Genomic DNA, 9,305 nt, shown 5'->3' with positions numbered 1-9,305 from the left:
TGGTAATCTTCAACTCTTAATATGTTTGGCAGCCATGTCTGCCTGGAGATTTTAATGGTTTTTCAGTAAATTCTTACTGTATTCTCTTTTAGCATTTTTAATTTCCCCCTAACAGTCCCCCCTTTTGGCCCTTGGCAAAGCCCAAGCTGGCCACACCTTAAGTTGAGGATTCCTCTCCTGGTCCTTCAAGTGGCCAGTTGTCCAGACCGCCAGAGGAGTCCTAAATCTGGTTGTATAACCTAACTTTCCCTTCTCCTGTCTTCTCCCTTGAAGTATGCATAGGTCAGGGAACTGATGCGCACCTTTGGTTTGCTACTGTCTGTCCCTTTCCAGGTTTTACATTGGTAACAGCAGAGTCTGATAGCCCATCAGAGCATAATTCCTGTGACTATTGTCATACCCATTCTAACAATCTCCCACCAATTCATCAATCTTCCGGCCGTAGCATAGGAAGTAGCTGATTGGGCTAACCTCCTGGCTAAATCCACTTGCACACACCCCCCTCGCGATTTGCTCTCTAGAAGCTTCTACATGCGATTCAGCTATTATTGTGGCTTCGTGCATGGCTAGGCGTGCTATTCTGACAGGAGTTTGATCAGTGAACAATGTGTCATCCCACCAAGGGCTAAACAAGTATCCTGTGGCTCTGCCTGGCAAATGGAAGTCTCCTATAGTAAAAGGATTGGTCACCTGTAGGCAGAAGCTCGGGTTGTTAGCAAAAAGTAAGCCCCCATAAAGGAACTCAGCCTCGCTGGTCATGAAGCACCATTGAGTTGCGGATACCTGAATTGCCTTAAATGCTTCCTGAAATCAGTGAAGCGGTGAATGTAACTTTGCTTATGTTTGTAAATACCTCCAGTGTTTGGCATGAGCACACAATGTAATTTCTTGATTCTGAACAACAATCTCTCGTACTCATCATTACCATGTCTTTTACATAGGATATATATCCACATAGCCCTACGCGGAATACCATCCCCCCTTTATCTACTCCTAGGGTCTCAAACCGATAGCTGTTCAGGAAAGCACCATTTGGATGATGTTCTTGGGGAATGGCCATGATAAATTTTATGACTTCATCCTCTCCTCCGCCTTGAGGTTGTGTAACCACCAATTCCTGCCGCTCCTTGTGTAAACGTGAGGTTTAATTGGTAAAGTGACTCGAACATGCGTTCGGGAATTGTTCCAAACCTGATATCTTCAATGTCGCATTTTACCCCATCAATTAAATTTCGTGCTAGCGTATCGCATACCCTCCTGTGGCTTGTGATTCAGCTGTGTCTATTATCCCGTCTGCAGTCTGCCTAAGGATCCGTAGCAGACCCTCTCCTTGTAGCTCCCCGGTTGTCAGGGCGTGTCCTGTCCCGCGCTCACCGTAGTGTAACCCTCGGGCAGTCTCAGCAGCCACCCAGGAGGCATCATCATTTCAGTCATAGATCTGAGCTGAATTAAGCCTGGAATTGGCACTCCCAAATCGCCCTCCGATGTCTCCTAGTATACCTTTTTTTTTTTAAACTTAGCCTGTGCTTTTCCTCCAATTCCCAGGACAATTCAAAATTTATAGTCTTTGACTATCCTCTTCAGTTGGCTTCTATCCCATGTTATGGAATTCTGGTGGCTGTAGCCGTATGTAACACTGACAGGAGTCCTGAGATATTGTATGTCACTTCCAAGGAGACCATAGTTACATCATGTAGTAGCAGTTTCGACTTCCCTATCCTGACTGTTCCCAACGTGGGGGATGACTTACTACATCTGGACATTGAGTGGGTCTTTAATATCCACATGTAGTCATGGTAAAACATCGTGTATCATAACAATCATGCCTATCTATTACATATTTAAATGTTTCTTGACAATATTGTCCCTCAAGACCTGGTTCCCAAAGGGAGGTAGGTCTGTCCATCCGGCGGTCACATTAATCTCTTGATACATCCAAATGCTTGTTGATGAAAGACTGGTAGGGGGCGCGTACATTCTACATCCCTCAAACTACCAACCCAGTCCAGTTCTATTGTCAGAAATCCCAATTCTCGTTACCCCACGACTCGTGTCAATGCTTATGCTTAGTGAGGTGTTACTGGGTGAGTATTTCCCGCTGGGGTGTATCCTCAAAAGTGCATTCATCAGTTCATCATTGTCCTTACCCATGGGTAAGTACCACCATCCCGTGAAGTTCCCGTTGTCACACTCGAGTGGTGTTAGCTGGACTGGCTGCCCTGGTGCTGTTAAATGTAAAGTACTCTTACAACTCTGATCACACGTGGGGGTCCTGTTCCCAATTGTTCGTTTGATGTGTCCATGTAGTGACTTGATCCATAATCCAGGCATTGGGCTTTCTTATCCATTCCCCACTTCCTCCTTGGCGAAGTAGTACTTACTGCCCAGGGTGTCATTATTGGCTTTGACTGTTGGTGCTTCCTATGCCAGCACTGACACACTCATAGCCAGGATCACAGACCTGTGGAAACATTGACATTGGCTCCCGTTGTCTGGGTTACCGCTTGGTGACTCATCATATATCTTTAACTTTGTGTAATATCTCCATTTATTTCCCATTTTCATATCTACAGGTGCACACGGATCACCTTTCATAATTACCTGGTATGATCCATGCCACCTGGGCCAAACCCTGTTCCCTCAGGGCTCACCCTGACCATCACCTTATTCCCCACTCAGGGGGGGTCCGTTGTTGCTCTATGGATTTGCCCGTTTCCATATCCTTAATCATCTGTCGGTCTCTAACTTCTTCTCTCAACTCATGTAATTGCTTACTTAATTCCCTTACATAGTCCTGTATTTTTCCTTTCAGTGGCCCTACATCTCCTCCTCCTACTATAATGCCTTCAGGTAATTGCATGGCCCTTCCTGTCATCAATTCAATGGGGTGAACCTGGTTGTCCTATTTGGTGTAGTCCTAAGGAGCATCAGAATGCTGGGCAATACGATGGCCCAGCTGTTGCCTGTCTTCTGAATTGCTTTGGCTATAGATGTTTTTAAAGTTCGGTTCATCCTTTCCACCATCCCTGAACTCGGGGGGTGGGGGGGGGGTAAGGAATATGGATTTTTTGTTTAATCTCCATAAGTTTACACATTTCTTTAATGACTCTCCCTGTGAAATGAGTTCCTTGATCTGAATCGATCTGGGTAGGCACCCCCCCAGTCCTTCCAGTTTACTATCTCCTGCTGCTGTCTCATGTCGGACCTCAATTCCTTAAGCTGTCTACACAACTCTACAATGCACCTTCTTATCCTATCTTTCAATGGCTCAGTATCTTCACTTCCAGTGGCAGTTCTCTTTGGGGGCTGCTTAACTCTGCCTGTCATCAGGGTGTTAATCCTGTGGTCTTACTCTTTGTAGCTCACAGGCACATTAATATAGTCAGTAATACATCTATTTAGCCTTTTCCCAGCTTTCCCTTTACCTGTATCCATCTTGTGGTAAGTTGTTAAGTATTATTTCTCCTTACCCTTGATCTCTTCCTCATACCATTTTACACATGCAACAGCTACTATCTTATCTCATTCAGGTTGTCAGGAGAGACTTTACAGCCCAATAAAGTATTTCCATAACAGTTGTAAAACAGAAATCAGACATTGGCATGTTTTGCTTCCTTATCTTCCTCTCAAAGAACATCTTATTGTCTCAAAAGTAACCCACTAAACTACATCTGACTTTTTTTTAAAGCATTATCCCAGATTCATTAACTTGGCCAAAAATTGGATTTCTGCCAAACTTTGTCAAGGTCTTGAGCTGGACTTCACATTTTGGGAACAGACTTACAAATACAAAAGCATGCAGCATTTGAATTAGTGCCAATTGTTGTCAAAAACCCTTTAAAATGAAAATTCCCTTTTGAGAACTTTATCAAGAACCAAACCTCAAATTTTTAAACTTTGTAAGAACTGTAATTTACACTATCAAAATTAAAACTACCTCCTTTTCATGTATAATGATTTGTTTCCAGATTAGAAGTCCCATATATTTACTGACACTATCTTTGGATAGCATCCTCATTATTCAAAAGTAACCTGTTAAATTACACTGCACTTTACATCTCAAGATTGTCCCAAATTTAAATTACAGTGCTGGAATGCAGATTTCCTTTAATATTTAATTCATCTCTTCAAAAGAAACCCTTTTTATCCATTGGAACCACCTAGACCGTGTGTTTCTGTCTTTTGGTTTTCCTAGGATCCTTTTGAATTTCAGATAATCTTTTTTCCCTCAGTTTTAGAATACCAACTCGTATGTATCAATCCCAATCAGCTTGGAAGCGGGTGATGAGGGTTATTCCCTACTAGCCTGCAAGGGGGTGGTACATGGGTCGGTTCATCTCAAACAAAGGCAAGCCCTGTTTTATCCTTACACTACCTTCATATTGTGATTTTTGCCAGAAATCTCAACTCAAACCTTATACTCAAAACCTCGGAATGTTTGAATATACTTTTCCTTTAATCTAATATGGGGCTTTCGACTCTAAAGTGCTCAACTACACACACGCACAACAATTCAGGAAAGAAAACACGTTAAAGTTAACATACAAATGCTTCCTTGCACACAAACACATACATAAAAGGTATGTATTTATATTCCTTAATATTGAACTTAGCTCTGAACAAAATTTCAAGTAGTAGTGGGGGGAATAAAGGGATCTTGGAGACTCCACCTATAGGGACAATCAAACTGGCTGAAGTTCACATTCCCTCTGCTCCTGCCTGTCATTTTCTAACTCCCCTAGGGGTACCCCCTTCTCTCTCTCCTCAGCACAAACAGCTCTTGAAACTTAGATCAATTCATTTCTTTTAAGTTACAAAAATTCAGTAAGGAACCTTTCAGGTCCCCATTATCCTTCCACATATTCCCAGTATCTGTTGGTGGCCTCTGGGGGAAATCGATTTGTTGCTACAACCGGCGCAATTTGACAGAGACATTTCTGTTTTAGTTTAGTTTGTTGCAGATACAGACTCAAAATGAGTACTGTAGCTTTGTCAGTTTTATCGTTAATCTGAGCTTTCCATGGCTCCTTAGAGAGTGATGGTGGCCGGGGGTGGGGGGGGAGAGAAATCACTCGGCTACCAGCCTTGTTGTTTCATTCTGTTCAGCTTTTATGCTTCCTGGCAAGGTGAAGGGACATGGTTCCCTCACCTCCCCATTCTGCAACGAACTCAAGTTCAGTTTTCTCAGCCATACTCACATTCACACATTAAACAGGGACTCCCAGTTCCTGAGACACTCCGTCTCCCAGGGCTCAATTGCCTCACTGGCCCCCTGAGTCTCCCTGGCCGAATGTTCAGATACACCCTATTAGATCTCCGTTCTAGTCTGACGCAAACAACTGGAGAGTATCTTTCAAAATGAAAATACCCACCAGATCATTGTTCCGCCTTCAGAGGTCCAGGCGAATCCTGCCGACTACGCCAACCTCCAATCCTGCAACGACCACATAGGCCAGTTGAAGAGAAGTTACACTCTCCAATCACACAGCGACCACAGAGACTCAGGCTTCCTTTAACCGGTTTTATTCAAGAATATGCAAGGGAGCCGCAATCATTCCTAAGAATGAAGGACCCGGCTCCCTGATTGATTACATTTCATTACTTTTGTACTTTTTAATCATAATACACTTGAGTACATTTGAATACATCCAATCAGTAACCAACACACCGGTCCCATGCCAACTCTATCCTATTGAGTACATAAACAGGTGATTTTGCTAACCAATTATTCTAAAGGATGTATACATCATTATATTATCCAATCAAAATTAAAACACGTACGCAAAGACCTTGGTTCTTACAACTCAAGACTGTTTGTGTTTCATCAAAGCCCCCTCTTTGTCCATTGTTCATCTTCCCATATCTAAGCTAAAACCATCTGCCCCTTCCCTATGTGAGGGGGGCAGTACATTTGATCTAATTTGTCATACTTTTGTCTCCAGTCTGACTCAAGGCTGTGCAATGTTCATCTGGTAATCTTCAACTCTTAATATGTTTAGCAGCCATGTCTGCCTGGAGATCTTAATGGTTTTTTGGTGAATTCTTACTGTATTCTTTTAGTATTTTTAATTTCCCCCTAACAATGAGGGAAACATTTCCTCTGAATCATTCCCCTCCGTTTCGAGACCACCTGTCTGGCATTTTAAAATTGATGGAGGGGACTCCTGACCTCACCATTAGAAACTTGGACCAAATTTTCTTTTGTATAAATGTACCCATTATAGATGGGTACAGTTAAAGATGAGTGCAAAAATCCAGTGTGGGTAGGCAGACGAACTACCCATGATTTGGTGCTAATAGGAATCTCTGGCTAATCACTGGTGCAACCAGTGTCATTAATTAAGTGAATGCCTGCACCTCAGTGTAGCTAAGGTATGCAGGCACTCTAAACACCTTTCGGTATAAAACCATACAACACCCTTTAATTTTTATGGTTTTATTTTTGAATTGTCCAAGCAATAGGATGTGATAACAGTCCAAGTGTGCATGACAGTTTTTACAATGAATGAATGCAGATTAATAAACAGCATGCAGGAATCAAAGGCAGAATTCAAAGCAGGTACACAAATATACTCACATTTACAGTGATAGACAAATATACTCAGACACATGTCTACCATCAGGCATACTAACTTCGAAAGAGAAAATGGCTATTTTTGAAAAACTAGCAAAACACAAGATGAAGCTGCATATTTTATAAATAGCTGAATATTTAATCAAACTTTCAAAATAACCCAAGTTTGGGAGATGGGGGCCTGTTTATTTACAGAAATTATAACATTCCAAGCTGCCAGTTGGCTATTTGGGTATGACTGCAATAAACAACTCCAATCTAACAGCAGTCCGTCAATTGATCTACTCTTACCTAAAGCCTAAAGCCTCCAATGGTAATTACAGCAATAAGTTTCATTTGAAAACTATATATAATAGGTACTGAACTAAACCATGCAATCATGAAGAGGAAATACAGTGTAAAAGACACAGTAAAGTATAAATCATAATATTTGCAACCAAGATCCTGCCTTGCACCTCAGATGACAGATTTCAGATCCAGTAGAGACCTTGAATTTCAGTCACCTGGAATTAGTCCTGAACCCCATCAACAAGCATTTGCTGGGAGGCATTCAGCACACGTTCGAACATTAAACAATGTCAGAGCACAGCAGCAAATGGAGCCTTGACCCAGATTGACAGTGGATTAACAATGCCTGAGCTGAATTCAACCTTTTCAACCTCTGGCGATTTGACAGAAACAGTTTGTTTTCTCTCTTCTTGATTCTAATCCAAAACTACCCTTTACCCAATAAACAGATCCAGCAACAAGAGCTGCCCTTACAGTACATCTCACTCACACATTAACCTCTCCGCATAGCCCCCCTCCCCACACACTAACCTTCCACCCCCAGTGACTCCCCACCCACTATCTTTCCATTCCCAGCACTCCATCTCACCCTAAAAAAATATTGTTCTCTTACCTATTTAACAATTTTAGTTCAAAAATGGGAAAACATTTTCAAAGTTGAAGTTCTTCCTTTCTAAAGCCTGCAGAGTGAGGTCGGTGACTCACATTCAGTACCTGCACTAAGGTAGTTGCTGACTGCAGCACACGTTACATAATCTTCGATTTATTTTGCAAAACTTTTTCCCTTTGGCTTTTCACACTTGCTCTGTAATGAAGCAAACCCGTAATTATAGGAGGTAAAACTATAAAATGCAGCACAAGACAGCCAAGAAATGCCAGTACAGCTTTGTGGTTCCTCTCTATGACACCCAATACAGTCTCTACCTCAATCTGCTGCTGTGGACCCACCCGGTATTTACAGGATTTTCTGTGTTTGAGTTTTTTTTGTTACTTCTAAGGGAAGACAATATCTACGCACACATCTAGCTGTACACAGTAAACATGAACAATATATTTTTCTAGTCAAGAAATCAGTCTACGAAAAACGTGACCATTTCAAAACTATTTTAGAGTCTGGTTTGAAGAGAGCATAAGGTGATTAAAATCACTTGGGATTTTTACTACATGGTAAATCTTTCTGCTTGAATAAGAATTAAAAGACAGACTGAGGTGCAAGCACTGGATGAACATGGGGCCTGACCACTGTTCCTCCTTCACCAGCACAGAACTATGGGTAGGAAGCAAAAAAAGGATTGATCGGTTTCTTGTGTTAGGTTTGACTTTCCCTTCCAACAGCTGCATTTGGATTACTGGATTCAAGGCCTGATCTTCACACTAACATCTCAAAACATCTGTTGTTTGTACTTCTGTTCTCCAACTCCCCACAGCTGCTGCTATCACTAGTGAGCAGAATAGACTGGCTGACTGAGGTTTCATCCCTGCTGTTCCATCCTCTCCTTCATCCCACCACAAGCTGGTCATCTAACTATGGGGAATGCCATGCTCTGTTTAGTGACTCAGTTGAGAGGTGTAGAAAGAAATTTTCAGCAAGCTGAAGACTTCAGCATTGAGCCAGAAGATAATGCAGAATAATTTTAAAATGCCCTAGATAAAGTGAAAATTATGAATGTCAATGTTTGGGAGGTTGGGAAGGGCCATAAGGTGAAAGAAAGGGAAGAATTTTCCGGTTGGTGAGCAGTGCAGGGCCCACTCGCCGACGTGTAAAATGACGTGCGGTGACATCGGGCAGGCATCCTGACGTCACTGCGCATCATTTAGATTTTCAGTTCGGCGGGAGCGCATTCCTCCTTATAGTGATCATTCATGTAGATATTGTTGAAGATTGCATAGCTTAGCTAAGAGTTTAGAAAGCTAGTAGGTGGCATAATTGGAACAATTACTTTTTGAGTTGACCAGTCAGATATTAAAGAAACCTCTTCATTTCCAAACCTTCTCCTCAACACAGCTAAGACTAGAGCACAATCTCAGCTGTTCCCAAAACCAGTTCAAGGAGTTAAACCTACAGCATTTAAAACACAAATGCAGTTCTGCATCATTTGTGGCGTAACAGCTGAATTAAATGCAGCTTTTAAATTATTGTAAGCAGTAATAATGAGACACAGTTTATATATACACACAGATGTAAATATACAAACATGTGGACATGCATATGGATACATGTGCATATCCACATTCACAAATGGACACGTGAATATGTGCACGCATGCAGAGCTGCTTGTGGACACAGACATGCAGATACACACTTGGACATGTTAAGAAATTGGAAAAATACATGGTCACACTAAGACATTTGGGTGCACACATGGTCACACTAAGATACACAGATATACACAAGGCCACAAAATACTGTTGAAGTTAACTAAGAATGAAATTTTCTCACTTG

This window comes from Cetorhinus maximus, chromosome 29, assembly GCF_964194155.1.
Source record: "Cetorhinus maximus chromosome 29, sCetMax3.hap1.1, whole genome shotgun sequence".
Lineage (NCBI taxonomy): Eukaryota > Metazoa > Chordata > Chondrichthyes > Lamniformes > Cetorhinidae > Cetorhinus > Cetorhinus maximus.
Note: the sequence above shows the minus strand (reverse complement) of the source record.